This window comes from Tursiops truncatus, chromosome 15 (assembly GCF_011762595.2).
Source record: "Tursiops truncatus isolate mTurTru1 chromosome 15, mTurTru1.mat.Y, whole genome shotgun sequence".
Taxonomy (NCBI): Eukaryota; Metazoa; Chordata; class Mammalia; order Artiodactyla; family Delphinidae; genus Tursiops; species Tursiops truncatus.
In genome coordinates this window covers 58,489,641-58,512,413 of record NC_047048.1, presented here as the reverse complement: position 1 = coordinate 58,512,413, position 22,773 = coordinate 58,489,641, and the positions used below count along the sequence as shown (strand labels likewise).

General features: G+C 49.6%; 1 protein-coding gene across 10 annotated transcripts in view; it reads left to right on the top strand.

The window, feature by feature from the left end:
* SNPH (syntaphilin) overlaps nucleotides 1–22,773 on the top strand; it is a 42,362-nt gene that overhangs the window by 5,742 nt on the left and 13,847 nt on the right. The window contains exons 3-4 of one of the 10 annotated variants that reach the window (XM_073792813.1): nucleotides 21,772–21,799; nucleotides 22,620–22,762. The exons of 5 other annotated variants lie outside the window; for them this stretch is intronic. The gene's annotated coding sequence lies outside the window, so the exon portion shown is untranslated. Of the gene's footprint in view, nucleotides 1–2,532; nucleotides 22,763–22,773 lie in introns of those variants that run through there. 4 more of the 10 variants (XM_073792814.1, XM_073792810.1, XM_073792809.1 and 1 more) reach the window with 4 other exon arrangements.

Sequence of the window (22,773 nt, the reverse complement as noted above, 5' to 3'; positions counted from 1 at the left end):
GGAAGATCCCTCATGCCGCGGAGCGGCTGGGCCCGTGAGCCATGGCCACTGAGCCTGCGCGTCCGGAGCCTGTGCTCCGCAACGGGAGAGGCCACAACAGTGAGAGGCCTGCGTACCACAAAAAAAAGGAAAAAAAAAAAAAAAACTCACTGCATTGTCCATACTTTTGCTGCAGACCAGTGTCCTTGTGTTTGGCTCTGAAGTCAGGCTGCTTGGGTTCGAATCCTGGCCAAGTTACTTTTTCTCTCAGAGCCTCTGCTTCCTCATCTGTGAAATGGGGACATGATGCTATCTACCTCATAAGGTCATTAGGAGGTCTGCATGCCATGATAAAACATGAAAAGCAAGGGACCTCAAACCCTGTTGTCTATGTTGGGCTCTTTGGGGGTGATAGCAAATTAGAGAGTGTTGCTTGAAAGAGGTGGCTGCTAGCCTGCTCTCGCCACCGCTGCCATGCAAGAACTTGGGCCTCGTGTTGTCAGATCTTCTCATTTGTAAGAAATCTGGATGTTTGTGACATCTCTTGATTTTTTTAATGTGGCCAACTAGGAAACACTTTAAAACGCACCCATTAATGTGTGTCTGTGTCAGGCCATCAGTCTGTGTCCCCTGATGTACAGTGTTAGACGCCAGGTGCGTAGTGCTCCTAGTTGTCACCTGAGGATGAGGGCGGAGAAGGGAAACGAGGCTGGAAGTGCAGGCCTGGGCCAGGGATGCCCTATCTGCAAGGCAAGGGAACATATTACTTTGGCCACTTGTGATCTTCTGCTTCTGGGCCCCCAGCTTCAAAGGCCTAATGAGTGCCCCTTCCGTTCTGGCAGCACTGTCAGAATGGAGCCTCTAGAGACTGAGGCCTCCAGGCACCTCTGAGCCCCCTTGAAGCTGTCACACTAGTCGGCCTCCCTACCACAGGGTCTCTGGAAGCCGGGTGGGCAGCCTCAGAAGAGGGAACTTGGCTGATGGCACGTGAAGCTGGCATAGAAGCCACACCCGAGGAGAGGCTCTGGCAGCTCCTCAGCGGGAGAGGTGCTTCCTGTTCTCTGGAAGCCCTGCTGGTTCTGCCACCTCTGCCTGGGTTGTGATGAGGTCTGGACAGCAAGTGGTCTCTCTGTAGAGAGCTCTGCCACACAGCCACCACCGAGGAAAAGCTGGGATCTGAGTGTGGAGGAAGCCTGGAGCCTTCTCAGAGAAGGACCTCAGAGGAGCTCCTAATTAGCAGGAGGGGTCCCGCTGACATGCTTTCAGGACATTCTGGGATTCAGTCTAAAGCCACTGAGGACAGTTTACATTTTTGTGGCTCTAGTTAATCAAATATTCATCAAGCACCTACTGTGGTCAGGCTTTATCCGGGCCGCTGTGGGAGAATGCAAAGAAGTATTTCCATCCATTCATTCAGCCAGTGTGTACAGAGTGTCTGCTCTGTAAGCAGGCCCCAAGATGTGGTCCCTCCCCTTAGGGAGCTTTTTAGGCTGATAAATATATATGGATGGTACATGGAGCCTGGCTCATAGAAATATTAATAACAGCTGCTGTTCAGTTGTGTGCCTTCTGAGTAAAAGATACTAGCCATATAGTACCTGCTTTAAAGAGTGGGTACTGGGATTGAATGGAATCCTCATCTGAAGCACTCAGCACTGTGCCCGCCACACACTGGTGCTCAATAAAAGGGTAGCTGCATTATAGTTAACTTGGAAAACTGGGCAGATCCAGAAGAAAGGCCAAGACACAGATGGGTCAGAGAAAACAAGAAGCAAAACAATTCAGGCCCACTTAGCATATGTTATCCTCATTTTATAGATGAGGACACTGAGGCTCAGAGAGAGGAAGTAGTTTGTTCAGAGTTACGCAGCTGCTGTGTAGCAGAGCCTACACTTAAATGCTGGTCAGTTTGGCATCGAAGCTATGTTCTTTCTTCTAAGCCATATTGCCTCTAAAGAAGTGGTTAATGAACAGAACAATAAAACTACCACATTCGGCAGGGGAGGCAGTGCCACCTGGTGAGGTTAGGAGTTTTTATAATTGAGGAAGCTGGGACTAGTGGAACGAAGGAACTGGCCAGAGTTATATAACCAGGAAGTGGTAGGGTTGGGACCCCAATCTAGGCATACTGGACATGACTTCCCACACTGCTGGGACAGAATAGTAGCCGTTGAGGGTAAAGATAGTTGTCTCCAGATACTCAAAGTTCAGTCACAGGAAAGAGCCCAGGCTTCCATATGCCCTGAAGGGCAGACCCCAGACCAGCACTTACAAGTGTCAGCCAGGGAGGAAAATTTTGGCTCAGTTCTAGGAAGAACATTCTAAATTGAAAAACCATCTAGCAGGGATTCCCTGGTGGCACAGTGGTTGAGAGTCCACCTGCCGATGCAGGAGACACGGGTTCGTGCCCCGGTCCGGGAAGATCCCACATGCCGCGGAGCGGCTGGGCCTGTGAGCCATGGCCGCTGAGCCTGCGCGTCAGGAGCCTGTGCTCCGCAACGGGAGAGGCCACAGCAGTGAGAGGCCCGCGTACCGCAAAAAAAAAAACACAAAAAAACAAAACATCTAGCAATGAAACAATATGTTTTGAGAGCTAGCTCCTCATCTCTGGGCAGCTCACATAGGTCTGAATGTTCTAGAAGGAGTTCTTGCAATGTAATGGGGTTTGGAATGGCTGTGCTTGGCAGTCTTACAATCTAGAGGATCTGGAGTTCTAGTATAGGACTGGTCACAGGTGATGCAAGCAGTGGGTACCACTGGCGACCCCAGGAGAAAGGGTAACTGTAGGCTGGAGCTATCTGAGAAAGCTTCCTGGAGGAGGAACTAGAGCAGCATCTAAAGGGCTGCGAAAAGGGAGAGGAGTAGGACTGGGTAAGGTGAGCCCGCCAGTCTAGCTGGGCTGTGGGGTTAGTGCTTCTCAGCAAAGGGTCTTCCCCTGTTCTCTGGGGCTTTTTAAATGGTGGAAATGACACAGTGAGTCCTGGGTCTTTCCTCATTAGGAGGCTGGTTTGGCACCACATCCCCCTCTTACCTCCCAGCCATCCCTGCCTCCTCTCTTCATTGTACCACTCACCTCCTCCCACCCTCCCTTTCAGAGGTGGCAGACTTTGGACATTGAGCTCCCTGGGAGAAAGGTGTGCCAAACGTGGCCTCTGCCGTGAGGCGAAGCCCGCAGCGTCTGACAAGGGCCACTTTCCTTGCATTCGGGCACAGAGCTGAAGCCGACCTGGGCCTCCTACCAGCTGCTTGCTGCTCAGGGTGAGCACTGGCTTCAGAGTCAGGCCTGGCTCATCTCCAGTTCTGCTCCTTGTTAGCCTGGGACCTCAGACAAATTGTCTTACCCCCAGGGCCATGTTCTCGTCTACCAAAGAGGGATCGATCATTCCTGCCTGAAAGGAGAGTGATGATCTGCTGAAAGGGCCTGGCATACAGCAGATGTCCGCACAAATGCCCCTCTTCTGCACGACCTCAATCGCTTCTCTGCCCACTGGGTCCTAACCCTTGTCCAGGTGAATGATAAGAGGGACACCACATACTAGGTGCAGGGATGTGTGACTTAGTGCATCCTCCTACCGCTCTGTGAGGAAGGTATTATTATAGAAGAGGAAATTGAGTCACAGAGAATTTAAGCAACTTGTCTGTTATATGCGGCCTAGCTACCAAATATCTGATTCCAGAGCCCACCTTCTCTCCACCCCTTTTTCTCCCTTTGCTTTTTCATCCTCTTTCTCTCCCTATTTCTGTTCTCAGGCCTGTGAGTATCCGTTCGTCCCTCCTCAGCCCTTAGCTGGGCTCTTATGAGCAAGATTACCAGCCCTGGGCCTGATTGGAGTGAGCCGGCCTAAGAGCTAGAGAAAGGCATTTTGTTACTTCAGAAATGTCCCTAAGGGACCCTTGGTCCCATTCTATCCCAGGTCAGCAGTATACCTTCCACGGGCCTTTCCTTTCTACCTAAATTACTTTTACTCACCCCAGTTCCCTCTGCTTGAAATTTTCTTCCCACCACTACTGCTATCTCCCCATGTTCCCATTTGTCTCAAGGCCCAGCTCACATGCCATCTTTCAAGGGTCCCTCTTCATCAGCTCCTTCCCAGAGCCCAGGCTCCTAGTCACCAGACCAAGGTCTGTGTTCGCAGAGGACGGAGAGCACCTGACCCTCCATGCCTTCCCATTCCCTGCCCTGCAGAGAGCAGCCCATGCTGGGCAGTACCCAGGGCCCAGCCTGGAGCTGTAGGACACCTTGAGCCAACTCTCTGTTTTGTGGCTTCCTTCTGGAAGGAAGGGGGTGGGGCCCGTGCCTGGGAGAAGATGGGCTTCAGAGTTTGTTAGGACTGGCAGGAGATCGCCATTGTAAGGAATCCCAGAGGTTAGCCTTCAGATGAAGGAGACCAGGATCCAAGCCTAGACAGGCTGAGTGGTCGAGAACAGAGAGCATGGACTTTGCAGTTGGACATGCTTGGTCTCGAACATGGACTTACTTTGTGACCATGGGCAAGTCACTTGATTTCTCTGACCTTTTGTTTCCTCAGTAGTAAAAATGGGCATCATAATCATAATCCCAGCCTCATAGGAGCAAAGCTGGGTAGAGAATTAAACTAGATTAGAAATCCCATATGTGTAAAGCCCCCAGCACAGGGTTTAGCACACAGTAGGTCCTTAATAAATGCCAGTACCCTTCCATGCACAGTTAGAAGGAAAGAACTTTATAACTTCTCTAGTTCTCCAAAGATCCGATACATCTTCAGTTGGTAGTGAGCTCCTCTCTCACTAGAGGTATTCAAACTGGGTCTGGGTGACTGCAGAACAGGAATGTTATTCAGAGAAGTGAAGCTTCAATCAGATGGATGTTGGGCTTTGAAACCTTCAGATTTTTTCCTGCCCTGAATTTCTGCAATTCTGTGAAGACTTTGACTCAGATCTCATTAGTCAGTTATTAGAAATCAGTTGGGGTTCAGCTTGGATGTCTGCTTAGCACAGATATAGGACAGAATCCGGCTGGAGCTACGAGCTTTCTCCCAAGAGGTGGCAAGGCTAGAAACAAAATCGGGTCTAAGAAGAAGAGTTCTCATAGCTCCTGTGAAGGGAACCTGCCTGGTATATTTGGGGCATGAAGCTAAATGTTTAGGCTGAATTTTGGGAAGGCTTCCCCATGGCCAATAGCATGAACTGCCCAGGGCAAGGCCTGTGTTTGATTTATCTCTGAATCCCCAGTGCCCAGCGCAAGCCAGGCACACAGGAAGTATTCTGGACGAATAACGAGCAAATGGCAAGTAGCCTTGGTGTTTCTCACAGATGGAATCCTGAGTTGAGAGACTCTTAGGACTCCCCTGGAGGCCAAGTGGCAGGTTCATACTCAGTGCATGTACGTCCGTGTGTCTGTGTCCAGGTCCCAGGCTTCCCAGAAAGACTCCTTCTGCTTCCTGCTGCCCTGCCTTCTTCTCTTTCCCCTGCCCCTTCCCCTCCTTCCAGCTTTATTGATGTACAGACAACATACATCAAGCTGCACATACTTAAAGTGTACAGTTTGGTAAGTTTTGACATAGTATGTAACCCATGAAACCATCACCACAATTAAGATAGTGAACACATCCATCAACCCCCAAAGTTTCCTCTTGCACCTCTGTAATTCCTTCCTCTCATGCCTCCCTCTCCCCTCCCTTGTCCAGGCAACCACTGACCTGCTTTCTGTCACTATCAATTACTTTGCATTTTCTAGAATTTTGTATAAATGGAATCATACAGAATATACTTTTTGGGAGGCGGTGGGGGTCTGGCTTCTTTCACCCGGCATGATTATTTAGAGATTCAAGTTGTTGTGTACATCAGTTTATTCCTTTTTATTTCTGAGTACACATAGTACACCATTGTATGTAAGGGTAAACCATGATTTGTTTTGCCCTTCATCTGTTGATGGACATTTGGTTTTTTCTAGTTTTTTGTTATTATAAATGAAGCTGCTGTGAACAATTGTGTATAAGTCTTTGTATGGACATACCTTCCTGTTCTCTAGGGTAAATACCTAGGAGTGAAGTGGAGCGGCTAGATCATTTGGTAAATATATATTTAACTTTTAAAAAAACTGCCCAAGTGTTTCCAGAGTGGTTGTACCATTTTACATTCCCAGCAGCAGCGTATGAGAGTTCTGGTTTCTCTGCATCCGCAAGAGTACTTGGTATGATCAGTCTATTTAATTTTTTGTTTTTTTTTTTTGCGGTACGCAGGCCTCTCAGTGTTGTGGCCTCTCCCGTTGCGGAGCACAGGCTCCAGACGCGCAGGCTCAGCAGCCATGGCTCACGGGCCCAGCCGCTCCGCGGCATGTGGGATCTTCCCGGACCGGGGCACGAACCCATGTGCCCTGCATCGGCAGGCGGACTCTCAACCACTGCGCCACCAGGGAGGCCCCAGTCTATTTAATTTTAATCATTCCAATAGGTGTATAGTGGTATCTCCTTATGGCTTTAATTTGCATTTTCCTAATGACTAACGATGTTGAGCATCTTTTTGTGTGCTTATTTGCCATCCATATATCTTTGGTGAATTATTTGTTCAAGTATTTTGCCAACTTTTAAATATTTAACTATTTGGCTGTTGGTCTTAATATTATTGAGTTGTAAGGGTTATTTATACATACTCGATACAAGTTCCTTGTCAAATATATATTTTGCAGCTATTTTCTCCCAATCTGTGTCTTGCCCCAGAGAGCCCTGTGGGAGTTTCAGACTCAGCATGCATGTGTATGTATGTGTGTGTGTTTGTGTGTGTGTGTGTGTGAGAGAGAGAGAGACTCAGAAAGAGACTAGCTTCCTGAGAGATTGCAGCCTCTGAATTCGGTCCTTCTCTACTATCACGTGGAATCACAGGACAGCACCTAGAGGTACTTAAAATTCGCACATCTCCACAGCTTTGTTTTGCAAACAGGGGGCCTGAGTTCCTGAGACCATGGGGTGTAGCGTCAGAGCCCACACAGACCTCTGATCTCTAGAGGAAGAGGGCCCATGCTGGGTGCCTCGATGCCTTTGATTCCGGTGACACTTGGTGAAGCAGGTCACCTTTCTCCCTCACCTTGTATGTACAATGGGCACGGCACTGCCTTTCTGTGGGTGAGAGGCAGGTGCAGAACTCTGTAGCTGACCATCTCAACTCCAAGGACAAGGAGCGTGTCAGCACCATCTATTGTCACAAAAGGCATTTGGGAGACAGAGGAGGAGGAGCCATATATTCATTAAGGAATGTTTGTTGAGCTCCACGCTGGGCCAGGCTCGAGATGCACTGGCTGGAACAGTGCAGGGCAACCTTCTCTGCTCTGCTCTGGGTGTGTGGAGCCTGGTTGAGGGCATCACTACCTCTTCTGCCAGTGCCCTTTCACAGCTCGCCAGCAGTGCACATCGCTGCTTAAGCCAAACGCCTCTGTGTCTGTGTATGTAGACTTAGAAACCCTCAAAAAATGGAAGATAGTGATCCACAGCGGATGTGTGTAAACAGCCTGTGTCCTCCTGGTATAACAAAAGAGCACATGCCATGGGGCCACCGTGGCGAGAGCTGTGAACTCTGTCTCCCGTGGAGCCACACGTGAGCATCCATGCTTGAATTGAGCTTGGAAGAGAAGCAGGTAGAAGAAGCTTGGAAGGGCTTTCTAGGCAGAGGGCACTGCATAGGTGAAAGCATGGTGAACCCATGAGGTGAATCAGTGAGGATATTTGGGAAGATGTGATGGCAGAGGCCAGGTGGTCACACAGCTCCATGAGGTGGGGGCATTGTCTCCATTTATAGACGGGGACACTGAGGTATCAACTCAAAAGAAGGGTGCCCTCAGGCCTGTGAGTCAATGGCAGAGCTGAGCGTACGGGTTCCCAGTTCTGTGCTCTTTCTCCTGTGCTGGGCTGTGTCCCAGGGGAGATGGACGGTGGCCTCGAGGCCATTTTCCTGGTACTAGGTTGACTGTGCATGGGGTTCTCAGGTCCCAGATCACCTGGTTGGCTGCCTGACTTCCTTCAGCTCGTGTTTGCTAGCCCTTGATTCTGAATCTGGCCCTGCTCCTGGCACCTGGGAGACTGAGCCACTGAAGGCGTGATGCCCACTTCTCTTCCGGCCTCGCATGCTAGATGACAACTAGCCAGACTCTCAGGCCCGCTGCTGATGCTCACAGTACACAGGCCAGAACTGCCAGTGCCACTCTGGATACTGGTGTGTTTTAAGCTGGGTATATTGCCAACCCTGAACAAAAATAGGGTTCTGTTATTAAGGGAGAAGGGGAGATGAACATTGGGTGGGCATCACCCCCACGTACCCAGAGGCCTGGGCATCATCACGGTTCTTCCCTCTCCCTGGTTTCCCACGGCCCATCTCTTTTAGTCCCTGTCTACTCCCTAAATTTCTCTCGAAGCCATCTTTACTTCTCTCACTTCTTTTCCTCTTCTCCCGTCTTGGCTTTCCTGGTGCCCTTTCTCATCTCTTCCAGCCCATTCTCAGCAGAGCTGGTACAGGGTTATCGTCCACAATCTAAACCTGACCTCGTCCTTCCTCTGCTCAGAACTTTTTCTGTAGGCTCAAAAGGTGCTCCCCCAGTGCCTGGTCTCCCCTCTGCTCCCCTTTGTCCCTACACTGTCTGGTCTCGTGTACCCAGCCCCTTGTATCTCCCCTTCTCCTGCATGTTTCTGTAACGTTGACCCCCCTTCCCTGCACTGAAGCTGGAATGCTCCTCCACAGACATCTGTGCATCCACCTGCAGAAGCCTGCTCCTGAGTTCTGCAGAGAGGCTCCCTCTGTCCTCTGCCCAGCCCCTCCCTGACACACGCTTTGATTACTGGGACTACTGGGGAGAACCCAGCGCACATAGACGCTTGGTAAACATTGACTGAAATGTCCCTGCCAGAGCTGCCACACAGGTAAGAAGTACTCTGATTAGGAGAGAGGAGAAGCTTGAGGGGACCTGCTTTCAATCTTGGAGCTAGGCCACTTTCGAGCTACGTTTCTCCAGGAGGCCTCAGTTTCCCTCTTTGCCATGTGAGGTGAAGACACTTGTCACAAGGCCAGAGAGACACAGAAAGACCATCTTTGGTAATTCCTGTTTTGAGCTCGAACTCCTTGCCTTTCAGGAGGCAAGGCTAAGTGCCTGTGGTTTTGTCAAGGGGAAACACAGCTGCTGTGCTTATGTTATGGGGGGAGAATCAACTAGCAACTCAGCCCTTTAGAAAAGCAGTTCGGCAGCATATTCAAATTTTTTGACCCTATAAACCTACTACTGGGGATCCTTCCTAAGGAAATAATTCTAACTACAGAAAAATAATAATGCATGAAGATGTCTGTTGTAGCATTCTTTTTGATAGTAAAAAAGTCTATATGTTCAACAGAGGGGGATGTTAAGGTAACAGTGATGGACCCATGAAATGGACTATTATACAGCCCATAAAATACTTCCTATAAAGAATATGCCATATCATGGGCAATTCATAAACCATGTTAAATTTTTTAAAAAGGTATAAAGGTGCCTCTCTACCATGTTTATAACTATGTAAAAATAACAAAACCCGCCTCCAAAATAGTTTTTCTTCTATGCTTAGAAAAAAGCTAGGAGGAGCAGCCGACAAATTAACCAGTGGTTTATCTCTGAGTAGCAAAAATGGAGGCTTTTAAAAAAAAAAAAAAGATATGTGCTACTTTATAGCTATAATAACAACATTCATAAATAGAACTATATTTAACATTTAAAAATTACCCAGTTGGAGCTAATTCCGTGACCTTCTTGGGGTGAATTATTCACTTGTCTCTGGGCCTTGGTTTATAAAATAAGGGAAAGAAATGACTGCTCATTGGGCAGCGTGTGCCAGGGCTCTTCACAGCATTATCTGATTAAATCTTCGCAGTTGAAACCCTATGTTGCAGATGAGGAAGCTATAGCCCATGGTCAGTCCTCTGCTGAGACCTAGGTTTTCCAGCTAGATTCTGCTCTAGGAAAAGCCCCTGCTCTGCACACCTTCCCGGGGGCCCCTGCGATTACGAAGATCTTTGCCTGCTCAGGGGAAATGTCAGGGCAGAGGGACACCTGAGAGCCCTGTGTCAACAGAGCCGGGGAGGAGTTTATCTTACAGGGTGGGGGAGGCTGGTATTTGCCCGCAGGTGGGAAGGAGAGCTTTCTGCTGACTGCAGCCAGAGCTGCTGGTCTCTGCTTTACCTTTTGGCACCAGCAGCCTTTTCCTGAACAGGATTTGCCCCTCAGCCCAAGTCCCCCGTTCTGTGTTCCCAGCCTCCCTGCGTGTCCAGCACCCTGAGCTCAGAGCTGCAAGGGTTCAAATCTCAGCTCCACCAGTATGCCTGGGGCCTTGGGCAAGCGCCACGCCTTCCCCCTGACCTCAGATCCTCTATCTATAAAATGGGATTGGACTAGACTGGAGATTCCAAACCCTGATGCCAGGCAGCTAACAAACGAAACAGCCCAGGTAAAGAGCACAAGTGCAGGTAAGAACTGGCAAAAAGGGGCCACTCCTCAGCCTCAGCCCATCACTGCCATGCAGGAATGCAGGCGCGGAGCTGCAGGATCTTTGGGGTTAAGACAAGCTAGAAATCTGGGTTTCTTTAAGTGTGCAGTCTCTCAAGTTATAAATGTTGACTGAAATGAAAATACACGTACATGCAGGCCAAAGGAGAGTGGTCTTTAGGCACGATACAGCCTGTGGGCTGCCAGTTTGGGACCCCTGGAGTTGCCTGTCTCTGAGTACCTTCTGGCTTTGACCTTCTGGTCCCTGGCCTCCTGGCCTCCAGGTGCTCCTCGAGGAAACGTTGGGTGGAGTGAGGCCCAGGCCTGCGAGAGCAGGGAGGCCAGTCGGCTAAGGAGGGGGAGGCCCTCAGCTTGGCTCTCCTGGACCCCATCCATGCCCTGTACAGATACAAGGGCTGAAAAGGCTCTGTCCTGCTGCCTGCCCCAAGCCCCACCCCTACCCCTGCGCTTGACCTGCACAGCCCCACTTTACCATCGTGACAACGATTAACCTCACGTACACGTAAGGAAACTGGCCCTGATTATGACAGGCCTGCAGGCACACAGCTCCCCACTGAGCTGGGATTTGAATCCAGGAGTGTTTGGCTGTACCCACCGAGCTCCTGCATTTAGTCCTCACGGCCCCCCGAGGGCTCGGCGGGTGCTGGTGCGGACGGCAGTGTTGAGTACACGGAGCTGAGCACACAGCCGAGCGTGGTTGTACGTGTACTTGTGCGTGGACACAACCGGACCTGTTGTGTGCAGATCTGGGTGCTGGGCACCTGTGCTTAATACAGTCAGTCCTTGTTATTTGCAATAGTGATGTTCTATAAACCAGCTGTGAACCCTGAATTAGTACAAAACCATTGCTCCTGAGGGAGAATACAGAATTAGGCTCCTGGGAGCCTCTGGTCACAACATTTTCATCAACTGATCAATACATAACATTGTTTTATTTATTTGTGTTTCTGTTTAAAGACACCTTTAATATACATTGTTGGTACATTCACATTGAATTCGTGCCAACAGCACTATAACTCACACCTGGACGAACCTTATCTGACATTTATTTTCTCCATAAGGCACGTCACAGCCTTCCTTAGCTTAGGAACACTGGACAGCGCTTCAGCACTATGCTTGTGGGCCATTTTAAATAGCAAAATTACCCCCCCCACACCAGCAAAGCACAAAATATGTTAAAAACATAGCTCTAAAGAGACCACAAAAAGGACACTTGTTTATAGTATAAGAAAGGAACCAATCTAAGTGAAGTGTGTGCATTTTTGATAACTGTGTACTCCTGGAAACTGTGCAGTTTAAAATACTATTTTTTAAAATCAATTTTATTTAAAAGAAAAAGAAAGAAGAAAAGAAATGAAACGGGAGGTTGCCTTGTTCCACTCAGCTGGGAACATGGGCATCAGGCAACTGAAATTTTTCACCGCTCTGTGCATTCCACCCAGGACTGTGAAGGAACTGGGTATTGATTTGGGGCTTATGAATAAATGTTAGCAAGTAGATGATTCACAACTACAGAATCTGCAAACCATGAGGGTCCACTGTAATGTTGTATCTTTCACTTTTCTCTGAGGGCTGCTGTCAGGATTTGGGGTTGTTGACACAACGAATTGGATTTTCTGAGTGCGGAGATGTAATTTAGAGGGGCAGCTGGAATCGTTTGAGTTCCACTCTCAGTATTACCACCTACTTGCTACGTGCCCTCCTGCAAGTTCGCTGGTCTCTGGTGGTAAAATGGAGGGCACACCCCCTAACGTGAGGGTGAACTGAGAGGATAAATGTGGAACACCCAGGACAGTGCCTGGCAAGAGGCTGATTAAATGACAGCTTTCAAACGGTGCTTTCACGCTTTCCCTTAAGATGCAGTTTTTAAGGGTTTTGTACTCAAGACCCTGCTAGATACTAAGGATTCGGAGATGGATAAATCCCTGGCTTACAAATCTAGCAGGAGAGACCAGCCCACCTAAATAGGACGCCATGTGTGAGAAGGACTATAATAATATAAACTAAGTACTGCAAAGCTTTTCTTGCCCCTTTTTTTACTTGCTAAGAAGCCCGCACTTACTTGGGTAGTGATATCAACCCAAGTGAGTGCAGAACCACTTATTCATCCAGCAAATATTTGTTGAGGGCCTGTGGGGTGCCAGGCACTGGTCTAAGCGCTGGGAACTAAATTAAGAAATAAATGGGCAAATATTCTTACCTTCCTAGAGCTTATATTCTAGAGACAATAAACAAAGTACATTAGCTGTTGCTAAGGACTGTGGAGAAAATAAAGCATGGGGAGAAAGAAAGAGACCCCTGAAATACAAACTATTATCATATTTCAGATGAAGATTTTGGAGTGGAATAAAGATGTAACATATATGAACAACATTAAGAACAAGACTATTTAGGTGAATAAATAAATACTGTTTATGGAGTGCTTTCCCTATGCCAGATCCTTGCTAGGCCTTTAGCACGTATAACTGCTAATCGTGACTGTACTTGTGCACAATATCTGTAATTAGCTCCATTCTACAGATGAGGAGACTGAGGCTTAGAGAAGTAAAGTGGTATTCCCACTGTCATAAAGAAAGTGGGTAGTGCAGTTTGGAATTCAAATCCTGGCATATTTGAGCCCAAAGCCATGGTTTCTTTTTGTTAAATTAGCCTCCCAGCAAAGGGGAAAAACTCATTCTGAGACAAAGGGATTTTAATATAGACATAGATTTTTACAGAGTCTCCCTTTGAAAACATTTTAAAATGCTCATTTTAGCTAAATTAAGGGGTGGAGCAGCTTCTCCAGAGTAGGAAGTCTTTTGGGGAGAGAGGTTTATAATTACCCACCCTCTTTCAGCAAGTGTGAGCCGTGTTGGGCGCTGTCAAAGGCCCCAGATCTTAGTGAAGGCAAAATAATTCAGCTTGATGGGGGAAGTGTCACTGGAAGTCAGTTGGACAGGAATCAGCTGCTGAGGACGGCAGGGAAGCTGGCAGCTGGAGAAAGAAAGGGGGTCTGGGAGGAGAGGTGAAGGATGCTGATTTGGGATCAGCATGGCTCCTGGGCTAAACAGGAACAGTTGGGTGACCTGGGCCTATATCTCCATACAAAGGCCCCAGGAGCCTCAAGCAGACAGGTGAGACTTGGCTTCCAACAGGAGCAGCATGCCCACAGTGGCTGGTGGATTGGAATCAGCTGGCCCACCTTCAGTCTCATGTCCCCTGTTCCTACAGCTCACATTGTGGCCTTCGGCAAGTCATCAGTTTCTGCTTAGAAAATGTGGCAGTTGGACTAGATTGTCATGAAATGCCAGGAGAGAGAGCGAGAGCGAGAGAGAATGCAAGAGACAGCATGAGTTTATGTGGTTCCCTGCTTTGTATTGCCAGGAAGATAGAGCTCTCTGATCTCAGATTGGGTGGGGGCTATCTCCATGGAAAGGAGCTGTGGTCCCAGGCAGATCAGATGACATCTGAACATCCCTTTAGCCCTTTGGTCCTTGTGTTCCATGGGTCCTTCAATCTCATGTCAGCCGAGCACAGCACATACAGGGTAACTTGGCTGAGCTCTGAGGCCACCATCTTTCCTTTATCTTGGGATCCTCCTTGCAGATTCACAATAGGCAGTCCTCTATCCCTACAGCAAATCACATGCAATAATGTTTCTTTTAGCGTTCATTTTAGGGAGAGCTTTATGTCTCCTAAAGAACTAGTCTGCTTCCTGCTCTCCCCTAACTATAAGAACAAGAAGACTGGGCATAATTTCTCTTTTTGCTTTGATGGCCAGGAAGCTCAGAGTGGAAACTGAGCCTCGTTATTGCCGCCACGTTTGCATGTGTGGTCAGCCTGTGGTATTCCCTTCTTCCCCAGGCCTCGGTTTCAATGTATATTTTACTGTGTCATTTGTGAGCTGCCTTAAAATTGGTGAGACTTCTGTTTTACCCTTGGCTTTCCTTCCATGACTTCATTACTCAAAAAGCCGCCTTCTGTTCTTATTTTATCAGAGACTCCTGCCTGGATTCGAACAGGGGTGTGGGGTGGGGCTGCAGTGCAGAAGCTTTGTCACTAGAGTCAGGAGGTGAGCTCCCAGCCCAGGCTTTGTGCTGCACTTGCTGAGCAACTTTAGACATATGGCGTGCTCCCTCTGGCTTTCAGTTTCTGTCTGTAAAACGGTGGGCTGTGACAAGGTCTACCCAACATTCTTTCCATTCTAGAGCTCTGTGAGTGTGTTATAGCTCCTGTAGGTACTTGGGGTAAATGCAGGGGAGGGGTGGACACTGACTCAAGGATCCTAAGAACTGCAGCAGAGATCTGAAGAAAAGAGAGTCCATAGGGTCATGCTTTAAAGCTGGAACCTCAGGAGGAGGCGGTGGCAGGAGAGGAGCCAGGCTGCGGCTTGACAGCTGTATCAGCCGGGAAGCCCAGGGAAGCACATGCTGTGGCCAAGGTCGTTGAAGGACCTCCACCTGCCAGGAGCCACTTGCCAAGCAGCTCCCAAGCTGGGGCTAGCACCAGGGCCCCTCTGTCCCCCACACCTCCCCATGGTTGTCTGCAGAGGGGCAGCCCTGGCACAGCTGTGGAGGGATGGAAACCAGTGTCTCCCCTGCTGCCCCTCCCCATGTAGGAGGCTTGCCAGGCATTGGCCTGGAGAGCCACCCCAGGGCAGTCGGCTCGGCAGAGGGTGCCGGTAATTTCAGAGTCACCACCTGGGCTTGCTCTGACTTGCACTAAAGCAAGGAATAATACTTCTGAAAAAGGAGAAAATATCCCCTATAAGAGGCAGTGGTAGCAGTAGTAATGGCAAGAAATGTTCTGTTCTCTGTTTGTCTGGAATTCCCCCATTGCTCCATTCATTGCCTTGGTTGGATAAGGCAGGGTCAGGAGGGTGGTTCCCACTGAATGCATGAGGCAGCTGAGACTCAGGTCAAGGGTGCAAGGTCACCGACAGGGACCATGTGATGTGGCTTGAGGAGCTGAGGGTCTCTCAGTGCTGGGCTCGCACAGCACCTGGGCTAGTGAGCAGGATGCAGCAGCTGTTGGAAGAGTTGAACACAGTGGTCCTCATGGTGAGGGCTTCTCCTTTGCCCACATGGCTGATTCTTTGAGGGACATGGAGAGACTTACACTGTTTAGGGAGAAGACACATGAAGAATTTCTTTTTGAACAATCTTCCTTGCTCTGCTAACCTCCTGTTTCTGTGAGGTCCACTTGCTTTTTTTCAGGAATATTTTATTTTATTTATTGTCTTTTTATTGAAGTATAGTTGATTTACAATATTGGGTTAGTTTCAGGTGTACAGCTTAGTGATTCAGTATTTTTTTCAGATTATATTCCTTTAGGTTATTACAAGATAACGGGTATAATTCCCTGTGCTTTATAGTATATCCTTGTTGCTTATCAATTTTATCTATAGTAGTTCGTAGCTGTTAATCCCATACCTCTAATCTGTCCCTCCCCCTTCCCTCTCCCCTTTGGTAACCACATGTTTGTTTTCTATATCTGTGAGTCTATTTCTGTTTTGTATATAGATTCATTTATATTAGTTTTTAGATTACACATATCAGTGATATCATATATTTGTCCTTCTCTGTCTGACTTATTTCACTAAGCATAATATTCTCTAGGTCCATCCACATTGTTGCAAATGGCAATATTTCATTCTTTTTTATGGCTGAATAATATTCATTGTGTGTGTGTGTGTGTGTGTGTGTGTGTGTGTGTGTGTGTGTATATGTATATATACCATTCCTTCTTAATCCAATCGTCTGTTTATGGGACTTGGGTTGTTTCCATGTCTTGGCTATTGTAAATAGTGCTTCTGTTGAATGTTGGGGTGCATGTACTTTTTCAAGTTAGTGTTTTTTCTGGATATATACCTAGGAGTGAAATTGCTAGATCATATGGTAGTTCTACTTTCGGTATATTAAGGAACCTCCACACTGTCTTCCTCAGAGGCTGCACCATTTTACATTCCCGTCAACAGTATACAAGGGTTCCCTTTTCTCCACATGCGATGTTCTGCTTTTATGGAAGCGTGAGGAGCCCAGGATGCGGGGATGTAACCCCTGCATCTGCATCCTGGTATTTTAGAATCTCCCGGGAGAGTAGATTTTTGCTTTTTCATGCAGCATAGCGGTGTGTGTCCCAGTTCTCTTGTACTATGAGGCAGTCATGATGCAGTAGAAATGCAGGCACTCATGACCTAGACGTCCAGGTGTGACCTTGAGTGATCTCGAAAGCTCCGCAGCTTCAGGTTTCCCATGTGTCCTACGCATCAGTCTCCACCTGGCCTCCCTCCACAGGGAATTTGTGAGGATCAGATGAGGTTGGGGCTATGCCAGACCTTCAAAGGGTCAGTCTTAGTCGCCTGTCTCCTCCAGGCTGACCCAGAGTCAGGAGGACCAGGGCAGTACCTGCCCTGGGCCCAGCTGCCTGAAGTCAGGTAGAGGCAGGAGGGCTGCTTCTAGTTCCTGTCCTGTCACTACTTGCTGAGCCATCCTGGGCCATTCCCTTCCCCTTCCTGGACCATGCCTGTCCTTTTACAATGGTTCATTTTAAATATATATTATATAGATTATTTTTGTTTTTTATTGATATATAGCCACATACTATAAAATCCACCCTTTTAAAACGTACAATACAAAGGGTTTTAGTATATTCACAGAGTTGTGTATCTGTCACCACTATCTAACTCTAAAACACTTTCATCAATCCCATTAACAGTCATCCCCTATTCCTCCTTGGCCCAGCCCTTGGCAACCGCTAATCTGCTTTCTGTCTATGGATTTGTCTGTTCTGGCCACTTCGTATAAATGGAATCACGACATGTGGCCTTTTGTGTCTGGCTTCTTTCACTTAGCATAATATTGTCAAGGTTCATCCATGTTGTAGCGTGTATTGGTACTTTATTCCTTTTTACGTCTGAATGATATTCCATCGTATGTATAGGCCACATTTTGTTTGTCCATTCATCCGTTGATGGACATTTGGGTCATTTCCTCCTCTGGGCTGTTGTGAATAGTGCTGCTATGGACATCCCTGTACAAGTTTTTGTTTGAACACCTATGTTCTATTCTTTGGGGGTGTATACCCACTAGTGGAATTGCTAGATCATTTGGTAATTCAATGTTTTACTTTTTGAGGAACTGCCAGACTGTTTTCCACAGTGGCTGTACCATTTTACATTCCCATCAGCAATACACAAGGGTTTCAGTTTCTCTGCATCCTCGCCTGTACTTGTTGTTGTCTGTCTTTTTGATTATAGCCATCCTAGTGGATGTGAAATAGTATCTCGTTGTGGAAAATATATATTACATAGATTTTTAACCTGCAAAACCCTTTTTAAAATGTAGTCTTACTTCAGACCTTCCATATGTAGAACAGGTACAAGAGGAGTCTCTCGAGGTGAAATGGGGAAGGAGGCCTGAGCCCACCCCCTCATAGTCCCAGAGGCAAGTTCTGCAGGTGGTTTGAAGACCACTGGCTCTTGGTGCCCTCCAGGCTCTGGAATCTGAGTCGAACCACCAGAGACTACCTGCATAGCAGACGCCTCAGCCCTCACGCCCATCCTGGTTGCCTTGGGAGCCCTCGCAACATTTGGCCAAGCTGTGGGTCTGCCCTGCACTGTACTGGGCTTGCCACAGTGAGAAGGAGTCCAGTGGCCCCATCTATGGTTCCAGCTCTGAGGACAGCTTGTGTAGGAAACAGGAAGCAAACAGGAGAAATGCCACCACTGCCCCCCTTCCCAAGTCTAGGAAGAAAGGTCCTGGTTTTGCTGATAGTGCAGAGAAGCATAGTGGCTGATGAGGTCGTGAAGCCAATGGAAGGTTTACCAAACTCCTCAGCCATGAGTAGCCCTCATAGCACTAATCCTCTGAGGTCCAGAGAGGTCGGCTGGAACACTCCCAGGCCCATCTTCCATCTCCCGCTTCCCTCTGCATTAGCATTCTAGGAGCACCAGGCGTTCTGCTGTTTGAGGGTGGAATGTTCTGCATTCTAGCGTTGCCTTGGCAGAGACAAGATTCCTCCCAAGTTCTGTTCTATTGGTTGCATTGCTCTGCTTTCCACAATTGTGAGAGGCTTGAGTCATCAGACACAGATTGTTCTGTTCCTTTGGATTTTAGGATAGCTTTCTTCTCTTATTGATGGCTAATTCTTTGGGGAAAAAAAGATAATTTATAGTGCATACAGGGACTTTCACTTAGCTAGAATATTAGATTAACCTAGTGCCTGGTTTCTCCCCCACGACTTGCTGATTGAGCAAAATGCCATAGTGTCTCTTTGAAGAATGCAGCTTCCTAGTTTTACAGATGTAGAAACTGAAATCCAGGAGTCCTAGTAACTGAAAGGGAAGAAAGCATCAATTAGAACTCTATTTCATTTACAGCCCTAGAATCAGAGAATGGTGGATCCAGAGGTGTCTTTGAGACCATCTAATCCAACCCCTTGGTCTATCAAATGTGCCTGTTTAACTCATTGCGTTTCTAACGGTTGTGTGTTGATTGTGTTTATTTTTATGAAATTCCCCAGAGGGGGGTGTTCCCTGAGTTTCAACCTAAGGCATGACACGCTAAGTGGTCAAGAGAGTAAGTGACGGGTGAAGTCCCAAGAGGAAAGTCCTGTAGGGCAGAGCCTTACAGAAAGTGTGACGTGTGCATGAGGGCAGGGCAGGGCAGGGCAGGGCAGGTGCTGTTGGCTGGGCAAACAGCCTTTGCAAAGATGTGGGAGCAACGAGCAGGGCTTTCCTCTGGGGTCAGCAAGCAGCTGAGAGCAGGTTGGAAAGGGTATAGACAAGAGGGCCTTGAATGCCAGGATCAAGAGTTTTGCCCTAATTTTTACTTAATCGGGGGCCTCTGATGAATTTTGAGAAGGCTCCAGGCCCCTTTCTCCATTGCTCCTGCTGCCGCCCTGACCCAGGCCCTTCTAATTTCTTGATAACCTCCTAACTGGTCTCCCTGCCTCTATTCTTGTCCCTTTCCAGCTATAGTCCACAAAGGCCCCCTACGCAGGGGCTTTCTAAAACGCAAGTCTGATTGTGTCCGTCCCCTTTTTAAGGCCCTTCCATGGCTCCCTGTTGCTCACAGGACAAGATCCTGGCTTTTGTGGCTCGGTGTGGCCTGGCCCCACCTTCCTCTACAGCCTCAGGCCCACTGTGCCTCTGCCTCCACCAGGCCCCCTAGTTCCTGAGCAGCCATGCTATTGCATTACTCACGGCTTTTGCCCACGCTTCTCCATCCCTCCCGTTCACTTTCTCTGCCTGGTGACCTCTTATTCACCCTTTAAGACTTAGTGTAAATTTCCTTTTGGAGACGCTTTCCCTGACCCTCCTGAAGCCACTATTATGCCTTGAGTCTTTCTGTTTTGAAGCTCACATGGCATTGCAATTATCTAGTGCCAAAATCCTGGGAGTTCCCATTTTCGAGTGTTTATTGTGTGGTGGGCACTGGGCTAAGCCCTGTGCATGCATGATCCTGTGTTATTCTCACAGTAACCACATGAGGTGCATTCTGTTACAGCCCCACTTACAGATGAGGAAGCTAAGGCTCAGAGAAGTGGTGTGACTCGCCCACTGCCTGCAGCTGGAGGGTGACAGAGCTGGGATTTGAGCCCAGATATCTTTGACTATTTCTGACTCCTTCCATCTCCTGTTCCCTGGATCCTGCTATGTCTCCTGAACCCCCACTGTTCGGTGTGTGAGGCACTAATCAAAGGGGTAGATGCGGCAGGGTTGCCATGGTGTGGGCAGGATGGGGAAATGGGGCTGGGCTTAACCTGGGGTGGAGGTGATAAGCAACTGTCAGCCCAGCTCCCCACGGCTAGGGGTTTCCTTTCCACCTTCCATTCCAAGCGGCGACCTGGGGACAGGCCTGTGGGACTCCAGGCCGAACAGGTGGCATGGAGACAAACGCCATGGCAATCTGCCTCCTCTCTGGCCCAGAGGGGCGGGAGGACCTGAGAGAGTCCAGGGTGCTCACTGACACTTCTGGGCTAGATCCTGGGGAGACAACTCCCTTTGGGCCTGGGTGTCTTCTGCCCTCCCAGAGGGACCCCAGCCTGCAAGGTCCCGTCCCAGCAGGGGAAATGCCACTTCCACCTCTGTCCCAGATGAATGGCTGGCTTTGGCCTCCCAGGAGACTGTCTGCTCCAACCAGGTACAAATGCCATCCCCTTCCCACCCCCACCCCCCTGGCCAGAGAGGAAGGAAGAGGGAGCGAGAGAGGAGGGAGGCGTGGGGTTGCCAAGCAAGGTAGGAGCAGGGACAGCAACAACAAAGTCCTCATTGTACCAAGGCCACACGCAGCTCCAAGGCAAAGCAGGCATCGTTCCCGCCTCCCAGGACCTGGGCCCAGAGCTCCACCCGGACTTTCTGAGCTCCTTAGCAATGCTCACCAGAGCTGGCTTGGAAGAGCGAGGCCCTGCCTCAGCTCTGAGTCCTGCCTCTGCTGAGAAGTCCTCCTGAAATCACAGCATCCTTCCAAAAGCCAGAAGTGGTGATGGGAGGATGGCCAGTGAAGCCAGCCTGGCTGGGGCTAGAAGCCAGGGTCTGTTGGACATGCAGCTGTGTGACCTTGGACCCAAATGTGATAAAAAATCCTGCCTTGAAGGATTTTTATTTGAAGTAATGGACCAAGGCACATAAAAGCACTCAGCACGGTCACCTGGCCGCAGAAGTGTTCAATCAGTGACAGATGATCCTTGACGCCCTCGTCCACCCACGAGCAAGGACTATCAGCCCCTCCCAAGCTGCTCCTAATTGAGGCCCTCCTGTGCCCAGGAGGTGGTGAGCCATTGGTGGCCTTCCTGGCAAGTGTGGAGTAGCACTGTTGTCCCCTCAGCCCGTCTCACTGTTCCTCCTCCGGAAGCCGGCCCTGCAGTTCCAGGAGGCCCCGCCTGGGCAGTTGGGGCATGGTGGGTGGGATGCATCCCCAAGCTGGGGCGAGCAGCTCAGATGACAGGTGGGGTGTCGGCGGCTCCTGTGCCTGGCACCTGACACCTCTAGGCAGACAATGCTGGCAATGTCCGAGCCCTCCAGGGAACACGCCACGTCTGTGTCACAGCCAGGAAACAGGCCACCTGAGTAGCGCCGTTGTCCACTCAGGACGCAGCCCCGCCGCTGGCCGGGATGACCGGGATCCCCAGAGGCCCTGACGTGGGAAGGGGTGGTGCCCTGGGCAGGGGCTCTGGGGTTTGAGACCCAGCCCCTCAGCATCTGGTGTTGGCCTGGTTCAGTGTTGGCCCTGCCACACTGGGGCTGGGACTTGGGCAGTCCGTTACCTCTCGGGTTCCTCATCTGTAAAGGGACTAATCACAGCACTTCCTCATAGGGTTGTTGGGAGGAGTCGATGGCATAATGTACGTAATGTGGTTGGCACGGGGTCTGGTGTGGAGCAGGGCTTGGTCACTGCTTCTCTCCCCGCATGGGGGAAGGTCCAGCACACTGTGTCCTTGGCTGAATCTCCTGTAACCCAGGCTACTGTCCTTAGTTCTTGCTCTGAGCGTGGAAGGAGGGGACTAGGGTCTCTGGAGCTGGCACAGCACTAGCACATTGGCTGCGAAGAGCCCAGGCCTCTCCACCTCGGACTCCAGGAGCTCTGGGCTAATGCCCTGTGCAGGCCTCCTTCCACAGCAGCCAACACCAGCCCAGGATGGGGCCTCTCCCCTCCTTAAACTTCTGTAGGGCTGGCTGCCCTTGGAGCCCAAACCTCTACCCAGGAAAGGGGCCTTGGGATTCCTGGGCAGGAGGCCAGGTCTGAGTCTCGCTACTGATTTGTCAAGAGGGCCAAGGATGGATCTCTGCAGGCATGGTCACTTCCTACTGGGTCCAGCCTACAGAGACACCCCCTGGGAGCAGGGAGGAGTCCTCATCTCCCATCTGTCTCCTTCCTCATTTGCGTTGAGCCTGTGCCCTGAGTTCCTGGTGCACCCCACAATGAGCATGAGCATTTGCACGGATGGGTGCGGGCATGCCTGTGTGCAGCATGTGGGCGGGGGGGGGGCGGGGCAGGCGAGGGCTGCATGTCCTGCGTTGTGGGCAGGCCCCCTGAGCATGTTCACTGAGCCACGTGTGGCATGCCTTGGAATGGAGGGGGCGTGGTACCTTTTCATATTTGCGTGTATCCATATGTCTTTCTACACGTGTGTGGTGTGTTGGTCTGTCTTGTCTCCCCTGTAGACGGGAAGCCCCGAGCCACGCACCAGCAGGCACTGTGAGAAGGTGACATCGAGACTAGCGCAGCCTAATCTGGGGTTCCTGGTCCTGCTCCAGGAGGCCTCCAGTCTGCAGCCCCCGCCGAGGGAGGATTGACCAGCGTGGGGGTGGGGGTCCG